We start from the raw sequence: 25,083 nt of genomic DNA, 5'->3' as shown, positions 1-25,083 counted from the left end.
AGCACATGGCAGTCAGGGGAGAACCTGTGAAGGGCAGGTGGCAATTTGTAATTAAAATGGCCAGCACCAAAACGGTTATGAGCAGAAGTCATGTTGAAAAAATGGCAATAATATGAATTATAGTCTTAAAAATTGGTCAAGGGAACAGATCTCATGTTAAATGCTCTTAACCATGACAAAACAAAATTTTAAAAAATAATAAATGTTAGAAGCAAATCACATGGCTGGCAAAGAGCACTTCTTAGAATTGTGCTATTTTTAAAAGATTCTCCTGAAGTCTTCAGGTACTGCGCAGTGGCATTTTACATATATAGGTACCCAAAGAGAGGAAAACCTATACAAATTGAAAAACCTCTAAATATAACTTACACACTAGTTTTTAGTTTACTTATATTCAAGGAAGTATTTGAAAATTCCACTGGTATATGTTCTTTCTATGTTTCTGACTTAACAACTTGATAGGAGAATTTATCATCTTTCTTACAATAATCCTAAGTAGGCTCTGTTGTTTCACTCATTTTGGTGAAGAGGAAACTAAAACACAGGGCTGCTGTCATTTCCAAAGCGTCACTTAAAACTAAAAAGAGAACTAAGGGATGGAATCGAAACCGAAGTTTTTGATACTAGAACAGTGATGTCCAAGAAGTAAGCCTCTGTTTCCTAACTTTCAAAACTCAGAAGAGTAATACAGAATACAATATGCATTTAGTATATATGATTCATGTGTTTCTTGAGATTCCCCCAAGTAGAAAATTTTAAGAATGGATGTCAGCTCCAAACTGATCAAAAGAGGTATAAGAAAGGTTGAGGGTGAAGGAATGTTGGGTGGGGAATAAAGGGACAAATGACTTCCTCTGTGCCTCATTCCAGTTTCTAAGAATTAGAGGATTGTCAATAGTTATATATTCCCTTGCCCTTTTTCTTCATATCTCTCTCTCTCTCTCTCTCTCTCTCTCTCTCTCTCATCAATTGGATAGACAGGCACTGGGGTGACTAGGAAAGTTAGACAAGATTATACTGTATTGGAAACACCAGCTCACTTAGGAAAATGTTTACAACACTTCTTTCATTAAGCAGGCATCTTTAGAAAAGAAAGAAATGTTCATTCAAAATCTAATAAACCAACAACTCAGGAGATGAAATGAGGGAGCCAGCCAGTCAACTATGTTGTCATATCACGTTACTGTTTTTTAAATAAGGTGGTGTTTCTTGAGAAACCTTTTTAAAGACACATATTTTGTTGAAATAATTCAAAGAACTATAATTTATGAGATTTACACACTCCAAAACACAAGAGGATTGAATTCTGTTGTGCTTCCTATAGGTATAGATGTTGAATCATTTCTTTTCCTCTACCTGACAAGAACTTTTAACACATCTGTCTACCTGACATTTCAAATTTCTAATTTGCTTTGTGAGAAAAACAAAAACACTTCTGACATACTGACTGAGTAAATTGTGTGGGAAGAAAGAAATCTGTCTGCTTCCATTTGGGAGAAAGGGTTGAGGATGCTGATTTAGGACAAGTGAAAATAAAGACACCACACATACACACACACACACACACTCACACACAGAGGAAAGGAAAGTAAAAAGATGCAGAAACCATTTAAAGTCATTGGGAAGAGATGGCAATAAAGCTAGCACCACCAGTTCATACTTGACATCTTCACACTGGCTCTTTCTGGCTGGTTACTTTCCATATGGGCGGCCTCTCTTCCCAGCTGGGTTGTGACTTCCTTTCAACTCCAGCACCTAACTGAAAGCTTTTCTCTGCATTGACTGCCAAAAATCCTTGGCTGTGTACACATTGTAAAGAACAAAATGGAGATTGGGGGGCGGAAAAATGGCCCAAGAAAGTCTCTGGATTTTTTTTTTCCTTTCCTTTTCTTTACCCCATCCTTCCTCACTCTTTCTTTCTTTCCTTCATTCATGGAAGCCATAACTAAAAAGGGGTTAACTCACAAGGAAAGGTTACTTTGAGGGAAGTGAGGGGAGAGGTAGTCTCTACTGGCTATCGTCTAGGAAGCAGAGGAGATGCTTAGGTTCTATGGATAGAAAGATCTGTGAATAGCAGAACTTGGAGAAAGTGGCCAAACTTCATATATGCTTGGTGGTGAGGTAGTGAGAGATCTGGGTGCTTTCACGAACCCAGGTTTTTCTGCACATGGGTCAGTTGAGTGGTAACCATTGTGGATCCATGAAACGTCGCGCCTTTGTAGGTTATGCTATTCCTATGACATTCGGGCTCTTTACATCTCTTGTAAGGTAGAGCCACAGGAGCACCTGAGGCTACATTCTCTGGCAGGCTTTGATTTCATTAGATTGACTCACAAGCAATGTCTCATGCACAGACATATTTGTGGAGTAAAAAACACAGCGGCTTTATGTTTCAAGTGTTTTCAGCCTTTCATTACATTGAAAAGGGGAAATATATACTTTACAATGAGGTCTACCTTTTGTATTTTTGGAAATATATAAAAAATAGACAATAAATCTAATGGCAGTATCCATTAACCACTGTTTGCATTCTGGTTTATTTTTCATTTCTTCCATTATCCATCTGAAGAAATAAAAGTTTTCTTCAAACTCTCTTTCATAGAAAATGAAATTAAAGAGTTTCATCCAGAACAATCAGGTCCTTCTCTCCCAAGTCCAGGACAATGTTCTGTCAGTAGACAGGGTGCCAAGTGTCATCTTTTGTATCATTTTTTCTTTAAATTTACTGGTGGATCCTATGTGCCCAAGCATTGAGCAAGTGTTGGGATATTACCTATAAGACAACATATCCCTCACCTCGATTTGGGCAACAAATAGGAAAATAGGCAACCGTACCCCTTAGGTGGTACAGAGGAATGAGTACAGCGGGATAATAAGAGAACACCTAGGGAGAGCCTCCAACCCAACCCTGAGTGGTGGGAACTGGGTGTCAGGGAAGTGGTGTCTAAGCTGAATTGAGACAGATGACGGGAGGTGAGTCTGTGAAGCAAACTCATCTGCCCTGCACCAGCAATATGCGGCATGCGGATGACACATCCCTGGTGTCTTGTGTAGACTTTTCTCTGTTGGCATAATGTAGTTGTTAGTTGAAAGCTTTTCTGCTCATTCTGATGTCTGTCCTTAGAAGCTTTTGAAAAACTGCAATTTAATTTTTACTAAAAAAGAGTCTTCACCAACTGTTATTTGGATAGGCAAAAAACATTACATGTTTCTTCCCATTAATGACTTCTTTTAACAAAATCTGATATGAAATAATGTCTCAGTGATGTCTCGTTTTTGCTCACTCCTTTCTTTTGTTTCCTTGACCTCCTGTCTTATTAAATATGCATCATTTTGATGTTTCATGAACTGTTTGCTCAATACTAAATGCTAAAAGCAAACATCAGAGCCACAACAGAATACCATAATTGCCCTATGTGACCAATATCTTCCTAGCATCTCTCAAAGTAAGTAATTATTCTGTCCTTTTTCATAAATGGAAATTCTTTCAAACACAAGTCACTGAGAAGTGAGCACATTTATAATATTTATTATTTATTTCAACCCATACTTCTTCCAAATGATTTCACATCAAATCCCCTTTTAGCAGAATTCAAAACTTTGCTGAATTATAATTCTTAGCAGTGAAAATTTCATCTCTAACTAGAGAGGATAACTGTCATAAAATTTTCACCATTCTTTGAAAAAGGGTTACTATAAAGAACACACCTACCCATTGAACACCTGTTTGTTCTAGGTGCCAGGATTCTACTGGAATTATGGGAATGAAGAAGGCAGGAACAACCTTCTGGAACCAAGCATTCTAGCTGAGAGGAGCAATATTAAATAAATGATTGAAAAACTTAAATCTTCATCTCAATTGATCTCCCTGGCCCATGTGTGTCTTACCATGGCACCTAGTGTACTTCCTGTTTTCCCATCACCAGGTCCTATTTGCATGATGCCATCAATGCAGTTGTCCAGAGTAAAACCTGGGGATGATGATATTATCAGGAGTCACTGGATTATATATTGTGCAACAGAACATGAAAGTTGATCTTGGCCTGAGACAAGACAGTGAATCATACTGCTTCTCTATCAAGTAAAGGCGAAATCAGGCACCTCCTGGAACTGTGTTTATTATACAACAGAAAACACATCTGGCACATAAACAGTTTCATATTGGGTGTAAGAGGTTATACTGAGTTGTTCTGGTAATGAGGCCACCTTTCAAATCAACTGCAATTGGAGTAATCACCTGGTGAAGGTTTTGAAGAGAATCTTCCACCTCCATCCAAGATTCATACAGTTTGTTCATGAATTAAAAAGGTGAGTTAGTGAGGGATGTGATCATAGTCACTACCTTATATCTTTCAAATATTTGGTGGCACTTTTCTCTGTGATTTTCTTAGGCATGTGATATTGTTTGGTTTACCATATTGCTAGAGAAGTTGAGGTCTAGAGAGATTGAGGTTTAAAGTTCTTGGTTTTTATTGTTTTATTTTGAATTTGGGGGGAGGTATGTTTCCGTCATAACATACCATTTGCAATAACATCATGGAATTAGTAACAGTTGCTGAGACTTTTTATTCCAACACTTCACTCAGGGAGTGGGGAATTAAACATGAAATGTATTTGAATATCCACTGAGCCCACTAACTCTGACTCAGCACACAATTTCTATATTTAACCTGTTAGTGGACCATCGTGGCATAGTGGGTCAGAATTAGAATGCAACAATACCCTAGAAAGTCTGGGTACTGCCTTTTTCTAAAGTATAAACATCCTGGTAACTAACCACGAGTTCTTCAGGGAATGACTAAGAGAATCAAATATCTCCTTGAAATGCAGGTCTCATCACAGAGCATACCCAGACTCCAGTGACTACCTGAGGTCTGAAATTTAGATGAGGAGTCAGTTCTCTGTTCTTTCGTTTGTATGGATTAAGGAAGGCCTTAGTGTGGTACTCAGATATTCAAGTCCCAAGGACCTTAGAGTCTTTTAGCCACTTTCAAGGATTTCTGTAGGTTACCTTTCTGAAAATCCATTTTTTGCCCTAACATATGTTATAACTATCCCACCCTCCTTTATTCTGGTGGTAATTTGCTATCTGGACTCTTCCACACTAAGGATCCTTCATACCATTAACTTTTAGAAATCATTCCCATCACACAGTGTTATGCACAGTCATTTGGACCACTGATGTCACATTTCCACTAGGTATTCATGTTAGTAACCTGTGGGTAATAGTTTGAGCTATCCCAGGTTACAATGCAGATACCTCTTCAACAGTGACTGTTGTGGGCTTTTAGTGTCTCTCACTCCCTTGTAATCCAATCGGGTTGGTTAAAAGAGTCAAGATTCCCTTTCAGATGGCCTGCAACCACTTCCAGCACTGTATAAGTGGTGATTTAGCAGCAGATAGAAGCCACTGATGTTTTCTTATGGTGAATAATGTTTTTATTATAGAATCAATGCTCACCAAAGTCCACTGGAAGAGTTAGAGGGGAAGGTTATACCCTAAGCTTCCAGGAACAACTTCTTTCAGGACAACCCCACAAAAATGGCAGGAGAGCAGGGCTGTGGGGTTTCACATAAGCTCTGTATATGGGACTGCCTCACCTATAGCTGTGCTGACAAGCCTCAAGTTCATGTGATTTTCTCCATATACTCAGTTCCAATTTCAAACTTAGAGAGTTGCTTCTGATTGGTGGAACCTAAAACATACCTGAGACTCCAACTACACAGACCTTTGGGAAAGGTGGTATTTTACCCTTTCAACTTGTGTTACAATAAAACCTCCAAGGAGGAACCTGAGTGTGATGAGCTGGTCATCTGGAACAGTATCTGTCTGTCTGGCTAAAGCACCCATCGTAATGCCTGGAACAGAGCAAGGTCTGAACTTGTTTCTCTAGTCTCATTTAAATCTCCATTTCCTTAGGTCATTTTTGTTCATCCAAACTAGATTAAATTCCTTGACTATATGCTCCCTAAACACTTTCAATGTTTAAATTCTTACCTAATTTGTAATTATGCTATAAAATGTCTGTTTTTCAAACTGAAGCACAAGATCCATGAAAGCAGTCTATCTTTTGGAAAAATACAATATCACTGGGGTACGGACTAGTAGCAGTTGTACAGTAAAAGATTATGAATTAAAAAATAGAATGAAAGAATCTCTGCCTTATTCTCTTATTTTCCTAACAGCATGCTGTAGTTGACTCTTACTGGAAGGAAACATAAATGCTCATGTTGCCTGATTTCATAAGTACTTTATTAAACTAATGAGATACATGATTAAGAAGTTATTTCAAGACAGGCATGGTGTCACACACCTGTAATCTCAGTTATTCAGGAGACTGGAGCAGGAGGATAACAAGTTCAAGTCGGTCTGGGCAAAATAAAAGTAAAAAGGACTAGCAATGTACCTCAGTGATAGAGGGTCCCTGAGTTCAATTTCCAGTACCACACACACACACACACACACACACACACACACACAAATTATTTGAAAAATGCATATTCCTTTTTTATCTATTTGAAATAAAATATCAAAACACGTTCTCCAAAATGGACAGTTATAACTTACCTGGTAAATTGCATGTAAAATAGTCTAATACTCTGTCCTTGACCATTCTAATTTTGTAGACCATCATCCAATTTGATATGACTAACTGTATCCAAATAGAAAATAATAACTCTTAGGTCAAATTTGACATGGTTTGAATTCTACTTTTGTGTTTGTAATTTGGACTGACATTATTAGCTCTGGTTTCATATGGTACTGTGTTAAATATTGAAGGAAGCCTGCGAAAAATGACAGTCAAAGTGTTAATTTTGTCCTTTCGAGTCTGGATAACAGAGTGGTTAAGAGGTTGGTTTGGAATCCTGGGTCTCATCATTTACTATCTTCGTAAACAAATTGCCATATTTCATCAATTTAAAACATCATTGACAAGTCACTAAAACTTATTAGATACATCCTGATTTCCTAAAGGTAAAAACATGGGCTATTTTATGTTAGAATTGATAAAATATATCAGTTTTTCATCTGGATTATTCACCAACAAAAGTCCTGTCGGGCTTACACTATCCTCTTTCACCACTCCCTACTGTACTCATTCTCTGGGGATGTACTCATTCTCTGGGGATGGCTGGAGTAACAAGTGTGGATCTCAGGAGTCATATTTTTTTTCTTCTAAATGACCCTTTCTGGTGCTCATAGGTAATGAGTCTTGGATGGGCATCTAACCTAAACTGGTTGGATCATGGTTTTACCCTGGAATATTTATTTATTTATTTTAATTTTTTTAGTTGTAGATGGACACAATACCTTTATTTTATTTATTTATTTTTATGTGGTGCTAAGGTTCAAACCCAGGGTCTCACATGTGCTAGGCAAGCGCTCTACCACTGAGCTACAACTCCAGCCCTTCCTCGTATTTAAATAGATAAACATATATGCATATATGAATATGTATATGTATATGCATATATAAATATACTAATATACTAGTATGTATAAATTAAAATGAATAAATTAAATAGATAAATATGTATGTGTATATGTGAATACATATATACCCATGCAAACGTTTTTATCTGTTTATTAAAATGTATACATATATATAAAGATGTGTGTATATATGTGAATATAGATGTTGTGTGTGTATTGTGTATGTGTGTGTGTGGTTTGGAGGAGAAGTGGCCAGGTATTTTGTAGAACGTTCTTCAGTTTGGATTTGCTTGAAATTTTTCTCATGGTTTGATGGGAGTTGTAGGTTTTGGAGAAGAATCTACAGAGATAAGGTGCCCTTCTCATTCACTCATAACAAGATATCACAAACGATATACATATGTCATCACTGGTGAGCCTGACCTGCATCAATAAGTTAAGGGAGTACATGCCAGAATTCCACTGAAAAGTCGTTATTGTTTCTTTTCCATAGTTTATTCTTTGGGAACATGCCACTAAGTACTCTGGGAATCTTTAAGATATTTAGTTTTGTTTTTGGCTGTCATGGCGATCAAAATCTAGGAACCTTTAACCCAAGGTTTAATCTAAAACCAATGGAGTCCTTAATTAATGGAGGAATCCTATGACTATGCAGGTCATGAAGGAATCTGGTCACAAGGTAGGAAAGTTAAGCTGACACAGAGAGAGATGCTGATGAGAAATGGACATAATCACCTCAGTATTTCCACCTCCTAAGAAGTCTCATGGCTCCTGGAAGTTGGACTTTACACTATTATTGTGCCAGAAAATATCCCTTTTCATCTAGTTTATTAGATTTCTACACATATAACCAAAAATATGCTAAATAACATACTATGTCATTGGATTGCTTTGAGAATGAAGAAGAATGCAAAGGTAGAATCTACCAAACAGCTAGATACAGAGACATAGCAATACATGTTCAATATTACTATTCATTTGTGCAGATTTATAGTTGAATCCATTATATTCACAAGCATTGGGAAAATAAATTAATAGTGATGAATTTCTTGATAATACTTGAGAATTCAAGACTGCACATAAAAATATTTGTTATTGTAGCACTGGATTCAAAGAGGAGGGAAAAGAGCTAGCTGCAGCTTTATCAAGACCTTGTTGCTTGCTCAATAACTAAGTCATGTTTGCATTAGATTTAGAGGCAAGAAAAGAGCAGCCTGATATTTGAAGTACATGATTATGCACATTCTTCTTCCCCGAGGAAAGGACCATCAAAGCTAAGTCTTTTAGTCAAGAAGTAACTTTGATTCACAAATTCTATGAGCATACTTAATGTCCCATGACTATTACCTGGAGCATTTTCAGCCTTAAAGTACACCCAGAGGGGGAATATGAACATTTATGTCTTTAGTACATATCATGAGATAATCTGTTATGACATTTATCTATAGTCATAAAATGAAAGAATAATTTTGGCACAAGTGACTTTGAATCACTCCCATTTAATTCTTCATATTTAATTTTTTCATGATGAAGAGATAACTATCAAGAGCAGGAGAACTTTTAATAGATATTTAATGAAGCTGTCTTGATGTTTCCTTTTGTCTTAAAGAATCCATTTATGAACAATTTCACATGTTCAAATTGGTTCTGATATTCTAAAGGCAAATGTAGTATAAAAGATGCAACAGAGAGGTAGAGCAGTGTCTAAGTGCCTAAAAAGGGTTGCATCCATCTAACAGAGTATGCTCAGTCTCTGAGCATAAATATTTGGCAGTGTGGGATACTAGAGAATATGAAGTTAGATAACTTAGTAATAAATAATGTGTTTACCCCAGGAGTCTTCTCATTTCATACCTATGTATTAATATCTAAATATTTACCTTCCCATAATAATTCATTAATGCTTCAGTAAGAGTCTATTAAAGGCTGAACATCAAAATCTACACAAATAAAAATTTGCCATAGGATCAAATTCTCCAAAAATGTATAGTCCAGTAGGGCAAGGAAATTGTATTGCTAAGTAAAATAAAAGGGAGAGTGGAATAAAAGAGAGGCAAAGAGCTAGAGGGGCAAGATGAAAGAAAAGAACTAGGAAAAAAAGAAGAAATAATCAGAAATGTGTGAAGGAGGTGTGGTGTGACATGAGTTGAGGAAGGACTTTGTTCAAGAAAATGTGCGGGAAGTCAACAAGGAAGAAGGTCAAAGAAAAGATTGTGGATGTTATGGTTTTAATGTAACTACAGAATGCATTTTAAATGAAGTGATTCATGGATTGCCTTCATTTATTCATGAACAAATATTAAAGGGCATAGGAAGTAAATTATATGGGACTCAAGAATAATGGAAAAGTAAAGATAGCCAATTTTTCAATTAATTCCAACAATGATTCAGATGAAACAGTACAGTAGCTGTAAGGACAGCAGTGTTTCCCCATCTGCTCAGGTTTGGAATTGGAAAGGAAAAAGCCTACTTTCTATAATCAGATAGTTTACATAATGATCAGTATTTAAACCAAACAAACAAACAAAAAAGAATGGACTTTAATAGTATGGAAAATATCCTTTTCCTGTACAGACAGATTATGGACTGGAAGCCTTAGCTGTCTATCTGGCTCATTAGATGGCTTTAATGAGTGGCACCACCTCGGAAGTAACAGGGGCCCTAAAAGAAAGATGAAAAGGCTACAAAGAGGGTAGTGTCACCCTTAGGCAGGCAAATAAAAGCATCTGTGCCTAAAAAGAGGGAAAAAATCCCTTCAAAGCATTAGTTTTCTTTTGCTCATTTCTCAATAATGCAAATGAACAGATATTCTAGCAGGCTTGCTGTCCTTTTTTGTTCATGTGGAGAAAGAACACAGTGAATCTAGTGGGTATCTATTATTTCTATCTTGCAAGCATCCCCTATTCCTTCTTCTGCTAACTGGATACTTTCCTTTTGAGAATCTTTCTTTCCCCCAGGAGGATATACAAGATAATGTGTGAGCCTGAACAGCCAATCAGAGTTCTTCACAGACTGATCTGCTCACCAGAGCAAAAGGTCTTTGAATGCAAACTTTGTCATCTGTGTAGGCCTCGAGCTACACTGTGGTCAAAATCTGGGGGAGAATGAAGCCAATATAGAAAATAATGCTGAGGGCAGGTGGGAGAGAATTATATTCTTCCTGACATTGTGGAACTGGGATCAGTCCTTCCAACTTTTGCACTTGTGAGTTATAGAGACCTATAGCTACATTTTCTTTGCCTAAGTTAGTTGCAGTTGAGTTTCCATCACTTGACATTGAGTTTTAAATGCAATATATTTTGGAACTATGCACTAGCAAAGCAAAATAAAAATGTGTACTGTTTCATGACTATACATAATGTACATGTAGTAGCATGAAGATGTTCAGAGGATCACACCTTAAGGTTAATTACTGAGAAAGGAAGAAGGAAACTAGAAATGAACATAAAGTTTATTTTTCATCTTTTCTCACTACTGGCAGAAAGTTATGGGCAAGTTGTATGAATACTCTATGGAAATTCTACCAATTTGTTGATTTTACCAACAAATCACTCATGAAAAATTAGGAAAACAGTGTCATCACAAAGTGATAGAGATGACACCTGTAACCTCAGTAAAAAAATTAAATATCAAATATTAATTGATTGTCTATTTTAGCCTGGACATAACACTAAATTTTAAGTATGGATAGAAGGAGATAATTTAGAAGGAATGACATATTGACCAAATAGATGCATACAAATATGATTCTGTGAAAAAAACACATTACATTACTTTAGTTGCATTAGCAAAATTTCACTGATTCTCAATCACAGCAAATTATTGGGAATGTATTTGTAAACGGCATTCCCAGCCCATACATTGCTCTTAGAAGACTTTTAGTAAATTCTGAGTGAATGAATGAAAAGTTTCAAAAGAACACACAAAATCTAAGCTGTGATTGCCTATAAAGAAGTTGAGGGGTATAACACAGAACAAAATACATAATCAACTTTTCTTAATTATTGCATTGCAATAAGAATAATTTCTTTAGTCCTTGGCTTGGGTAAATTCTTTGATTCAGGGGGATAGGTTACGGGTTAACCATGGAATTTTCTAATCTGAGAGGCGCTGAGTTCAACATAGTATTATTCTAGGCAAAAGATGACTGTAAACTTCAGTGCCCTTCCAGGTCAAAAGGAAATACTAATAATTTTTCTCACTGGGTGGTTGAAAAGGATGAAAGACATACGATTCGAATTTGACCCAGGAAACATTCACACTTCCCACTTTAAAGGAGACATTTTATAAAATACAATGAGCAGGAATTAAAACAGCCTGTAGTGAAAATTAATAGTAGGAAATAGTTAATTTGCAGCTCAGGAGGTTTTTGAGAGATTTTTGGGCTGAAAGTGTGTGCTGGATGCTCAGAAAAGCTGGGGCGCCTCCTGGCATACAGGACCAACCCTCTCATTTCTTAGGGTTACAGAACGCCCAGGTCCTAGCTCAGCCATCAGAATCTACAGATCTCCAGTTTGCGTCCTCTTCCAGATACAATGTAAAGCCGGGTAGGAAAGGGTTGGAGCCCTGGCAGAACGTGGGGAATGTCAATTACAATTCAGGGAACTGAACTGAATTGTACATAAACATCTCCAAGGACAGGGAGCGTTTCAACCAATTATGTAAAATTCTGCGGAACGAGGTGTCGCAAACACCTTAAGAATTCTGAATTTTTGGAGCTCTTTCCATAACCCTTTTCAGCCCGCCCCACGCCGGCCCATGGCCCCCGGTGTCGGTGTCGGTTTTCCCCTGCCTTTTCTCCTTTTTCCTTCCAACAAAACCAAGCTTCCGAAAAACTTTTATTTTTTCTTCCACAAGTCTATAGCGGAGAAGCTTCTTCGTCACTTTAACCCTACTTTCCTCCGTTTCTTTGGCAAAAACCTGATATCAAGGCTAGCCGGTAGGCTGGGGTCCTAAAATCCGGCAGCCTAGAATTTGGTGCAGGCGAACCCCCAAGTGCCTGCTGGGGAGGCTCCCTTTCCCCCACGGGCGGTTCCAGTGCCGGCAGGAACCCAGGAGGGCGCAAGCTCCGGCCCCCTCCGGCTAGGAGAGAGCAGAAGCCGAGCCCCTGGCGGAGAGGACGCGCGCAGCACGGGGGTGAGCTGTCAGCCGGTGGCTTCCTTCCGCAGGAGCTATTTTTAGCGGTGCGTCGCCCCCCTCTTTCCCTGCGGTCCGTGTGGTAGCCTCCAGCTCACAGCGGCCGCTCCGCGTTTCTCTCCGTCTCCCCCACCGCTGCCGGCTCTTGGTAGCGTCCACGCGGGCAGGTCTGGAAACTGAGCATGTCTGGAAGCGCTCGGAGGCCCCGGCGGCGGCGGGGGCAGAGCCCAGCTGCGTCAGGCTGAGCCCATTCACCGCGCGGCCGCAGGAGCGCAGCGCCAGCGCCGCGCCGCCCGGCCCCGCCGAGAGGGGCGCACTCGCCGCCGCGGCCCCGGAGCCGCTCACCGCAGCCCCCTCCTGGCGACCCGCAAGTAAGTTTGTGAGGCTGCTGGGCGGTGGGGCAAGGGTTTGGCGCCCGGGGGAGTCAGGCTGGCAAGTGGGAGGCGCGGCTGGCGACTCGGGAGAGCTGACTGGCTTCTACCCGCTGTGCTCGATGCCTCTCTTAGTCGCTTGGCCAGTTTTTAAACAACTGGCCACTGGGATGCTCGAGAAAGGGCGACGGGCAAAGCAGGAGGGTAGAACTGACTCAGGCGGGGGCCGAGGGTAGGACTTGGGAAAAGGAACCGGAGCGGGCTGGTGTAGGATAAGGAGGCTAGGTATGGGGTGCGGGAACACGGCTAGGGACTGCTTCAGAGAGAAAGTGGGGTGTCCCTCAGCGGTAGGGTGAGAGCGCAGTGCTGGGGGTAGAGTAGAGGGTGAGTGTGTCGGTAACCAGGGTGGCAGGAGGGAAGATTGATGGAAAGTGGGGCGCGCGGAAAGCGGATTTGACGGCAGCAAAGGACGCCGGTGCAAGGGACAGTGGGCTCCGGAGGGGCGGGTGGACTCGAATAATTTGGGAGATCGAAACCAGGTAAGGGAGCTATTATGATGGAGAGAGGCAACCTTGAATCAATCCTAAGGATGGAGTGCGCGAGGCTACATGTTGGGAACTGGCTGAATGCATAAAGTGACCTGGAAGGGCCAGCTGGAAAATCGCTGAGGGATTTGGGTGAAGCCGAGCTGTGCAAGGATCGGGCCGAAGAACTGGGCTGCTGGTGGGGCCGAAAGACTCAGGAAAGGACTGGAGGCTACTCATGCGTTTCCTTGACTAGTGATTTAGTAGCGGTTCTTTGAGGTTCAATTGCAGTCCAGGGTCCTCCTCCATCGCTTACCTGGCTTGGGTGCACCTAGGTTCCTTGGAGGAGAGTGTAGATTTGGTGAGAGATCAGGCTGTGGGAATGGTAGTCATTTAAGGGGCGCTGCCGGGGCTTTTCTTAGGTGGACCCCGGCACCTTCCGTGCAATGTGGGTCTGAATGAGTGTGTCACGGAGTGGGAGTGGTGTTTGTTCTAGGCCATGGAAATCTGTAGTCTACCGAAGGTGCTGTGTTTTGGACAGGGAAGTGAAGCAGAAGTCTGCAGCGTGCAACTCTGGGTGGGTGTGAATGTGCGTGTGCGCGCGTGCGTGTGCGTGTTGCCCGCTTGGGGTCGCGTGTGTTGGTGCAGTCTGTCTCCATGACAAGGAGATCCAGAACTGCACGGGCGGCACGGGGAGGGGATTAAAAGAAACGTGTTTCCCTACGTCTCTTCTGCCTCCTTTCCCCAGGGTCACATTCTTTGCTCGTCCAATGATGTTCCTCTCTAACCTCTTCCCGAACCCCCTTACATTCCAAACCTGATGGCCATCTTCTCTGATTTGGCACTCCGATGATGCGGCCGTTCTGGACTGCTAACACTACAGACTCTGTGGGAGGGAATCCTAGAAGTCCCAGCAATCAGAGTGGCTCTGGAAGGTCCTTCTCTGAGGCGTCACTCCGGGGGTCCGCGGTTCACTCAGTGCGCCTGTAGGTGACGCAGTGACGTTGCCAGAGGACCTGGGAAGTGGGTGTCTCCAAATGGCCAGAGGGGCGGAGAAATGGGACAATGACCTGCGCTTAGGGGTTCTCTGAAGCTGGGCCTCCTCCAAGTTCCTTACGGGTACATATAACTTAAAAGGGAAAAGACCAGGTTAGTAGAATAAACAAGTGCAAAGATCTTTATGCAGAAGCACTGACAAGCAAACATTCAACCCACCAACGAAAAGAAGCAGGCTTTCTGCTTCATACAGGATCAGAAATTGAAATGGAAGGGAAGTTGTCACTGTGACCATGGGTTCTCGGACTCCATCCATCTCGCTGTGTTTTGTTGTCTGAGCTACATTTTAAGTGAGGATTTACCAGATGAGGAAATAAAGAATGAAGGTGATGCTGGAAACCTGTACCATCTGTGGATCCAAAGAAGGGGGAGTGTGAACTGTGCTAACCATCTACTGTCTAAAAGAGCAGTATCTGAGACCCAGTATATACCATCAGAAATCTTTGGGGCATCAAAGTATAGGGACAAAACTCAAAAGAAGGGAGTGAGAATTTCCAGAAAGAGTGTTGAGGACAGTAGTATGGGTTGGCTTTGTACTGTGATGCCTGACCCATGTAGGGACAGTAGAGAAGACAACACACTTCTAATGGGTCAGGGCATGTGCTTTTATTCCATGTGCTGGCCCGCTGACTGGCGCACTATTGAAATACACCCTTTGAAAAATGTCTCGTTTTAGACATCTGTAAGGTAGAAAATTTGAATAAAAAGGCTGTTGCTGTCATCTGCTTCTATTGCTATGATTTTATTTTTGTTGATTGTTATAGAACACATGAAGGTAAAACAAATGACTGTATTGGCCACTACTTCTCCCCAGAATGCTATTCAAATAAAATATAACCTTACACATTTGTCTGTATTGTTTTGTTTGAGGATCAAGGAGGAGGTAAGGTTGGGCACATTGATTAGATTGTCAAGGCAAAGATTAGATGCCTGAGACCTTGTGAATCTGTTGAACAGCAGGCTTCACTTATACAATGCTAAATTTAATGTAGAATGAGAAAATCCTTCATTCTCCACCTCCTGCTTCTGAAATACAAAGGATTGTAACCCCTGGGCTAGTTCCTGGTTCTTAAGTAGAAGCCTAACTTGACAGTTTTTCTGGAAGATTGTTCTTAAGCACAGGTAAGCTTTGGAAAATAATGGAATCTTTGCTGCCTTAAGGAAAAGGCATTAAAAAAAATGTGGTGTAATGGCTCAATGAGGCAGAATAATAGATAGAAATGTCAGTCAGAATGGGGAAAAAAATCTTTTTCTCTCACCTCAGGGATGGATTTTAGGGATAGGCGTATAGACCAGTGGTTCTCAGCTGGGAGACATTGGTAATTTCTGGAGACATTTTTTATTGTTATGTCTGACTTTGGGGGTGGGATGACACAGGCATCTCATGGGCTAGGCCATGGGTGCTGCTGTCATTGTACATGAACTAGACAGTCCTTCACGATTATCCTGTCCCAATTGTCAATAAGGCTGATGTTAAGAATCCGTGTCTTTCAACAAGCCATGATTACAATTAAAAGCAACCCCTTTAAGGATGCTTCCAAATATTCCAGTTGAAAATCCATCTTGAAAATTAAGAGTAGTTAATGCTAAGGGATTTTCATCACAAAACAGCCCCATGTTCAAAAACACTTAAGGAAATTAAAGAGGTTTCCTTTCAGTGTAACTTCTTTATGGTTTTTAAAGAAGTTCTAAAATAGTAGAGTTCTAAAAGGCAGGTTTTATGCATATGTGTTTGTGAACTGAGCAAACATTTTTTGATGAAAACAAGTTAAAACTGCTCTGCTCCAATATTGTTCACTGAACATGTTCTGTAATTGCTTTTTTAAATAGAAAATGTAAATTTTTAAAATTAAAATTACTTTGGTTAAAATGACAACTAGTAATATTCTTTGGTAAAGGATCGAACAGAATTGAAGAAAAATGATAGATAAATATTTATTAGAAGTCCCATGAAATATTCCAAAATGAAATCTTAATGTTTGTAGATATCTGCACAGAAAGGTAAGAATCCCATATAATTTTCACATATTTAGTTTCCATATTAAATCAACAGCACGACATGTACTAAGAAACAAGCCTTTCCATCCTGTAGCACAATACACAGCCTAAAGAAATAACAATGGCTCAGACGCACAAATGTAATAAGATCTGGGAACTGTTCTAATGTTGCTTGCATGCAGGATCTCAGCACTTACTAGGTAAAAAGCTTTGTCATTATCACCGGGAGACCTGGGGAAGTAAAGAGATCTGGTCAGGGTTTCTTCCCCTTCTCCCTGTCCCCGACTGTCATCCCTATTCACTGTTTGTAGTTTTGTTTTCAGATTCATTCTGAAGGGATCTTCATTAGGGCTGCTTACTTCCTTTCTTGTTCTAATAACCATACCCTGCACTTTTGGCCATTAATGTCCCTCAGGGACCCCTGCAAAGCAGAGGTTTCACACTCCTGCTGAGTCTCTGTGGCATACAGCAACCCTTCTCTTTCTCCCCTGTGTACAAACATAAACAGCTCTTTTCTGCTTCCAGGTGGAGCAGAGGTTTGTGTCTCCCTTGGAAAAAGGCAGAAGGGAGAAACCTTGTTTCTCACAAAGGTAATGTTGGTTTCCCTTCTTGTGTCTACTGGGTTGCTTTGTTCAATTTTATGTTCAATTGCATAATCTTGCTTTTAGAAAGGCTTCCTCTCTTTCCCAAAGGAATAGTGAAAGAGCTGAGGAAAACAGAACTTCAGGGCGAGCAACACTGGTGTTGACCGACCGAGGGAAACTGTCATTGGATTTGATGAAAACTCAAGAAATAGCATATGAACTAATGATAATCCTATTTGTAAATTCAATAATCACTAATAAATTCAACAGTAGCAGGGACTCCTTTGTATTTGCAATGCACAGCTGCCCCTGTGCATTGTGACCACTCTTCAAAACCAAGTTCATTTATGTTAATATATTTTATATATGTCTCAAAGTCTATTTGTAAAAAGAAACACAGAATGAATATTAATTTTAATTGAATTTGGAGCAGTTATGGAGATACATCCTGATTCTTGAAAAGACTTCAAAACACAATTGATGAAATGCAGAAGACAGAAGAAACTTTTAAGGGAAAGAGTTGAACAGATTTCTGTGTAGACTAGAGAAGAAGGAAGTGAGAGATTTGAAGTGAAAGGGTTCATTCCTTTTCTGTCTTCTTTACTTAGGCGAAGGTTACTGCTTTTGTTTGTTGTCTGAGAAAGGGGACATAGTTTCCTTCTGAAGATGCTTGTTGAAGAGATGTGTATCTTTTCACACTTCTGATAGCCATAGCATAGCAGGTAGTGCTTATGCCTGGCACTGGTGGTTGGAGTGAAGCAGAATTCCAAATTGGTTCTGTCCTACTGAGATTTGCAGCAAAAGCTTTGAAGATGCTTTCCAAAATTGAGCATTTTATTTCACTATTTTAAGGTAACTACTATAATGACCTCAGAACTGAACTTTTTTTTTTTTTTTTTCTATTTTAGGTAGTAGGTAATACCTACACTTCAAAAGATCAGAGTCTAAGCATATCAGAGTGTTCTTATTCAGGATGGGGGCAGAGAATGAAATCATATGGTAGCTCCTTTTGCCTATATAAACTTGCTGCTCACTCTAGCATGTTAATTTTTGTCCCAGCTGGAAGAAGGGTAGTATGAAAGGTGGGAATGTTTTCAAGCACTGTTGGTTGCCCTAGCTGAGTTCAAGAACACAGTCAACTACAGCAGCACACACACAGAGCAAAATTTTGAAATTTATGGTATAGCAAAGACAAAGTTTCCATTTATTACTTTCATTTTAGCTTATTGTTAAACCTGAGCAATAGCATGAATTAAGAAGGCAACCTTGCTTGTGGGGCATTTTACTTTTGTTAATAAGTGCTTATGCATCATAAGAAGCAAATAACCTGGAACATCTCTCAAGGCTTTCAGCTTTCATTACAGTATATTTCTTCAATCTCTGGAATATTCATCAGGTAACATTGTTTGGGATCTGCATCCTGGGCTAAGATGACTGATATAGTTCCTTCTAATTCTGCAACTTACAGCTTTCTCTCCTGTCCTTCTAAAAAAGGTTAAAGAAATGTACTGTTTGTCATTGAGAACAGTTACCTGTGTAGACCACAGCCTGTTTATGCAGGGCATGCATGTTACTTGACCTTGATCTGGGGCCCCATTGACCAAAACATGGATTTCAGCCTTCTGGATTATGAAGCCTGACTTTAACAACTTCAATTTGAACAGCAGTATTGGGACCAGGCTTGAAAACCAACTAAAATATTTGGGAAAAACTAACTGATTAACCAGAATGCTAACTACCATAAGCACAGGGGTCAAGGACAGTGAAGGGATAAAACTGTTGAATCTGGCACTCCTGCTCAGTAGTTTTGTGACTTTAGACCAGTTTTTAATTTAATGGCGCTTCAATTTCCTTACTGTTAAAAAGGAGATATTTATATATTTTTGTGTGTGTGATTGGTTATAGGAGCAGAAAAATATTTTTTAAAGCAGAGGTGCCTATTAAATGATGTGGTGGTAGTGGTGGTTATATGTCTTGGTGCTGGGATTTTAATGGTTACTGTACTGGAAAGAGGAGCAGAGGAGCACAGAGTCAGATAGCCATTAGTGAGATAAGTAAGATGGAAAGGAATTACAGGGTTGGATCATAGGTTTGCAAGAGATTTTGGAGGTAGACAGATGTCCTCTTTTGACAGATGAGGGTTTAGGATTATGCAGTGATCTCCTGAGGTCTGGAGTAGCTATTCTACATTGAGTCAGCTGAGTCTTCTTTTTTCTACGTCTCCATCTAAATCTTCTCCACATTAAGAATGCACTTATTTATGCAAAAGGCCCTGGGTTCAATCCCCAGCACCATCACCAAAAAAAAAAAAACCACTTATTTCCTTAGTTATATCCATGTTTCTTCTATTCATTTAAAAATTCACATTTAGCTCAAGAATCTCTCTTTTCAGTTGTTATTTTCCATGTCATCTATAGAAAAAAAAAAGAAAGAAAAGAAAAGAAAAGAAAAAGAAAGAAAGAAAGAAAATTATGGGTCTTGAATTTTCTATAAGCATTCAACTAAATGATCAGGTACCTTATAATATTTTTTCCTAGTTGGGATGAACTAAATATGGCTTTATTGAAAGATGTTTTGAAACAAAACAAAAATGCCACTATGGATAATGCCATTTAACTTGGATTTTGTTTTTGTTTCTTTTTTATGATCAGAAAATTAAAGATTGGCTCTATCTGACATTTCCAATATCAAGTTAATACCTTTTTGTTTGTCAATGCTGCCTTTGTGATTTTTTCAAGAGTTGTAGATTCAGTAAAAATATATAAAAACCTTTTATTCTTTAGGAGATTTTTTAGTTGCAAAGTATATTATGCATGTTGTCTTATTTGTAATTTATGGTGACCAATATATAATCAACTGGAATAATGAAAAGATATGAAATTACAAACCAGAACAGGTGGCAACTTAGACATATTCCCCTTAGCATCAGATATGTTTGAATTCAAACCTCCATTCTTTAGCTTCTAGCTGTTAGAACTTGGACAATGTGCTCAATTTTCCACCTTTTCCAACCTACCAGATTATGGTTCTTGTAATGATTAAGTGAGATTAGCAAGTGAAGACTTTAGCATGCTTCTTGGACCTCTTTTTTTTTTTTTCCCTACACTGCTAATTCTACTACACTTGAGCTACACCCTTGAAAGAGTTGCTTTATACTCCGTTCAGATTCTCATACTGCCAATCAGAAAACTTGATGTCAAGTGGCTTGAGAGAAAATAAGAAGAGATGTAATGACTCTAAGTTAGTGCAGGAAGGGGTTCTATCCGACTCCAGGTAGGATCTGGTTCAGGGGCCAAACCATGTGCCAAGTTCCTTATTTTTCCCTTGAACTTTCTCAGTTCCCCTTGCTAATATGGGGCTCCCCTATTAGCAGACACTCTCTTCAAGTTGAGTTGTCTGCTGGAGACTTACAGAGCGTCATGTTCCCGGGTTCAAATCTAGTGAAGAGGAGAACTCTTCCTTTACTTCTTGCAGAGGAAAGAGAAAGCTCACCTTCCTAGGAAATCTCAGCAACGTCCCTTTACATTTCAATGGCTCTGATCAAGTAAAAGCTCATTCTTCCACCAGTTATAGTACCAAAAAATTGAAATACATTTGTTGGGGAGATGTGTTTTTCCATAGAAACTTCTGGTGTGGGAGTTGCTGTTAGAGAAGGCGGGTCCTATGCTAGCCAGATAAAGACTAAGGAAACACCACAGCACTTATATTGCTGTTTGGTTCCAAATAAAAATGTTGGAATTGTAGTTTCATTTAATCAAAATCATGTTTTAAGGTCTAGAGAGTTCTTTCCTGTTTCTTAATGAATGTATTTTCTAGTGATTGATTCAAAAATTTCAAGATTAAATGAAGACAGTGCATATTAGCTTGCTTTCTTCAATAGACAACATTAGATTGGCTTGTTGGATTTGTGTCTTGCTAAATAAAAGAAAAAAATCAATATACTATCTTGCATGATATACTTGGTTATAGAATCAGTATTTTCTTTAAAAATAAAAGGAGAAACTGCAATTATGTAAGTTATTATCTAATGTTCAATGATTTATTTTTGGATTCTGGGTAACTGCTGGCCTCTGATCTTATATCTGTGTACTATATTGCAATTGACAGTAAGACTACTTTGAAATATGCAACAAACAATTCTTAGTGTCTGTAAGCATAGGCAGCTAACAAAATATTCCAGAAGTGTTAATTTGTTAAATCTTTGTATATTATAAAAATTCTACATTCTCCAATGGGTCTGCTGTAAAAGATGTCTCTCAAATGCAATCATTTTTAAGAAAAAAAGTGGTTTTACATTTTGAATTAGTAAATTAATGGACAAGAGATTTTTCTCTCACCTGTTTTTAACTCTTTGCCTGGATCTCAGTGACAGGATGTCACAAGTACACGTCACACCTTTAGCAGAAGAATGTTAACAGCCATGCTAAATGACTTTGAATAAAAAATATTTTCATCTGTTTTCATTCGTCCAAATGGTTTAGTAACATAAGAAGTATAACTTACTTATTTTAAAATGTTTCAAAATGGAAAAATAAAGTTGCATAGTTTTGCATTTTTAAAGGTTGCTTTCACACTACTGTATAATGTGATTTACTTGTAGTGTGTCAGTGTAGCAATTGGTTTTCCCATAGAAGTTTCCAACATGAAGAGGAAAGCTATTTTAACAATGGAGGTAAAAAAGTGAAAAGTACAGAAATCAGCAAAGCATTCATTACTGGTTAGACAATTTAGGATCTACCAGTTTTTATGAAGGCCAAGAGAGTAAAAGGTGATCTTTTATATAACTAAAGTATCATTAAAGTGAGATTTTTTTTACTTCTACCTGCATGTTTCTAAATTTCTAATCAGCAGTCCTATTGACAAGTTACAGCTGAGAAAGCTTCATGAAGCCTTGAGAATGATTCAGATATACATTTTACTTATCTGAAGTATAAAACTAATAGCCAAGAGGAAAAGAAAAACTATTCTGTCTTGATGGAATATTTTGTAATTTTAAGAAAAATCCATAAAGAGATCATTGTAACGTAGCCTTACCAGTACAGCTGCTGATTATATTATACATTAAGAATTTCATGTTTTACTATGAGGCACACATCATGTTTGTCACTAAATATTATGGGGAAATTTTTCTTTGGTATTGCAGTTCATAAATTATTTTTGCTATCCTTAATGGGAATGTGAATAGAAAGGGTTTTAGTAGCTCAGTAGGAAACCATGCATTAATTTCTTTTAAGATTTCTATTAGTTTCTTCTTGGAACAAAATATAGATTTACTAAAATAACAATAGATTCACTTTAGACAACTGTAGGTAAACAAGCTTGGAGCTAATTATTTACATTATTTGTGGGAGGGAGGGAAGGAAGCTAAGGTGTCATTGTAATTTACTAATAGTAGTAAACATTAAAACAGAACAAAACTAAATTCAGTATTGTAATTTATCAGTTACTTAAATGACAGAAACTGATTTGGGTTAATTCCAATAGAAAAGAATTCATTTGATGGTTATGAAAAAAATTCATGGAATTGAAGGAAGTGCTGAGAAACAGGATCTTGGAAAGGAAAGAATCCTACTGCGGACATGGATTTAATCAGCTCTAGTTGTTTTCCAACATTGTGTCACTGTCCTCATACTGTGAATTCAGAGAGGTTCAGAGGGAAGGGAAATGAGGAAAGAGAAGAAGGAGATGGAGAAGGAGAAGGAGAAGAGGGATTGGGGGAAGAGAAAAGGGCTTGTTAACTGATAGTTCTAAGATATAATCTATAATGCATTGCTATCAAAAGAAGAGGAATAGATAATACTGAGAAATCACATTATACCCATGTCTCCTGTATAGATTGAGAATGTAGAAACTTTAGTGATGAATTGCTAGGAAGGAAAAAAGAAGATATACCAACCCTGAGAGTATTATCTAAACAATGTCTATATGAAAGACAAAAATACCATATTAATTTTCTAAGACTGCCCTAACAAAAAACCACAAATGGGGTAGTTCAAGATAACAGAAATTTCTTTTGTTGTTCTGGAGGTCAGAAGTCCAAAATAATCGGAATAATGGAAGGCCATTCTCTCGTTGAAGGTTCTGGTGGCAGAATTTGTTTGGTGCCTTCCTTCCAGCTTCTAGTATTGCAACAATCCTTGGCATACCTTGGTTTATAGATACATCATACCAATCCCTGACACTGTCATCAATAGTTTCTCCCCTATGTCTTTGACTCAGATTCACAGAAATGGTTGCCGGAGATAGAGGGTGGGCAAATAGGGACTCATTGTTTAGTGGGAACAGAGGTTCAACTTTGCAAAATGAAAAGAGTTTTGGAGATGGATGGTGCTGATGGGGGCATGACAGTGTAAATGTACATAATACCCCTGAATTGTGCACTTAAAGTGGTTCAGATGGTAGATTTTGTGTTATGTGTGTTTTATCACATTTTAAAAACTTTTTTTTAAATTATAAAACGCAAATAAGAGGAAAGTAGTTATTATTTTTTTTAACTTCTTAAAAGTCAACAGGATAGTTTAGAATAACTGGGTAACTCAGACACAAGAAGAATCTGCACTCACAAGTTCTTACCCATAGATTTTTGTTCAGTGTTTACCAGAAATTGGCAGGGAGGGCATGTCAACCAGGAAAAGTCCCCCACCTTGGTTCCTTGTGCAGGTATTTCGATTATTCTCTTGGAAACTGGCACAAAGTCCCACCTACATCCTGAGATTCTTTTCTTACATGCAAATACCATCTACTTTGGGGGGAGGGGAGGAACCCTGGAACCCAGGTATCTTCACTGATATAAAATAGAAGCCTGGGGCAAATTTAGAGCTTAATTTGGTGCCACTTGAGAAAAGTGGGGGGCAGAAAAATTGAGGAAAAGCCAACACCGTGCTCAGGATCATAAGAACTAAAACTAAGGTTGTATCCAGAGAACACAAATGTTTATAGCAGGTGTGTTCTAACAGTCCCAAACTGGAAATACTCTAGATATGCATCAGCTGAGGAACAGATAAACAAATTGTAGTAGTGTTCCATAAACTAGACTTTTACTTAGCAATAAAAATAATACAGGGAAGGTTGCTGACCTCATTGCTGTGCCGATGGTCACTGAGGGTAACAAATGGGCCAGGAGCCATGAAAGTTTCATAAAAAACATGGCACTTTTGGAAAACATATGGGTTCAGAAGTATATCATGACAGTTACATAGAAAGCAGAAGTGGCTGAAAGGGCTGACCATAGGGTAGAATATTAAACCAGGACTTGGTGAGCTTATTTTTCTTAGTAAGGAAAATATTCTGCATGCTGAGGTTTTTAAAATTATTATGATATACAATACTACTCATTTATAAGCTATTCTATCTGTAAAAATTTAAAGGCCTCTGTAAATACATATGCACCTTTTTCCCTAACCTGAACTTATTTCAAGTTGATTATAGATTTTTCAAAGTTAAAGGTCTTTAAAAAAATTCAACTAACATTCTTTTAAGACAGAAGTTTTTAACTTGAGGTTGACATAGCACATGAAACTGGACAAAGAAAACGATCTTTTAATTTTTCACTGACTGAAATTAAGCATTTTTACTATTTCAAGTTTGGGTCACAAACCACAGTAGTATTGACCCTACCCATCCAGTCACATTATAACCAATAGAATTACAAATAATATCACATTACAGTTGTTTGCAGATATTTTGAAAAATCAGTTATGATCATCACAGCTTTGAAAATAGTTAATATTAGACCTTGCTGTTAGATCATTTTATTTCTAGTATCAATGTTAGATCATTTTATTTCTAGTATCAATGTAGAGACACATATACTGTATCACAGATTTATCCTTTTAAAATTTGGTACTTAATTTCCATTGAAATCCTATGCATTTCATTCTCAGAAGAGGTCATGGGCTTTAGCAGACTCTAGGATTCATAGCATCGGAAAGGTAAAGAATCTAAGCTCTTTCTTTGACTCCTAGTGGTAAGTTCCATTC

The 25,083-nt window shown here is 38.6% G+C and overlaps 1 protein-coding gene across 3 annotated transcripts in view; it reads left to right on the top strand.

The window, feature by feature from the left end:
- Positions 1-12,586: 12,586 nt before the first annotated feature.
- Positions 12,587-25,083, top strand: part of Oxr1 (oxidation resistance 1) — a 420,876-nt gene continuing 408,379 nt past the window's right edge. Inside the window, exons 1-2 of one of the 3 annotated variants that reach the window (XM_047543803.1) lie at positions 12,587-12,942; positions 17,046-17,110. The gene's annotated coding sequence lies outside the window, so the exon portion shown is untranslated. The remainder of the gene's footprint in view (positions 12,943-17,045; positions 17,111-25,083) is intronic. The other 2 variants (XM_047543799.1, XM_047543808.1) reach the window with 2 other exon arrangements.

This window comes from Sciurus carolinensis, chromosome 1 (assembly GCF_902686445.1).
Source record: "Sciurus carolinensis chromosome 1, mSciCar1.2, whole genome shotgun sequence".
In the NCBI taxonomy this organism is placed as follows: Eukaryota; Metazoa; Chordata; class Mammalia; order Rodentia; family Sciuridae; genus Sciurus; species Sciurus carolinensis.
This window is presented reverse-complemented; position numbering and strand designations above follow the sequence as displayed.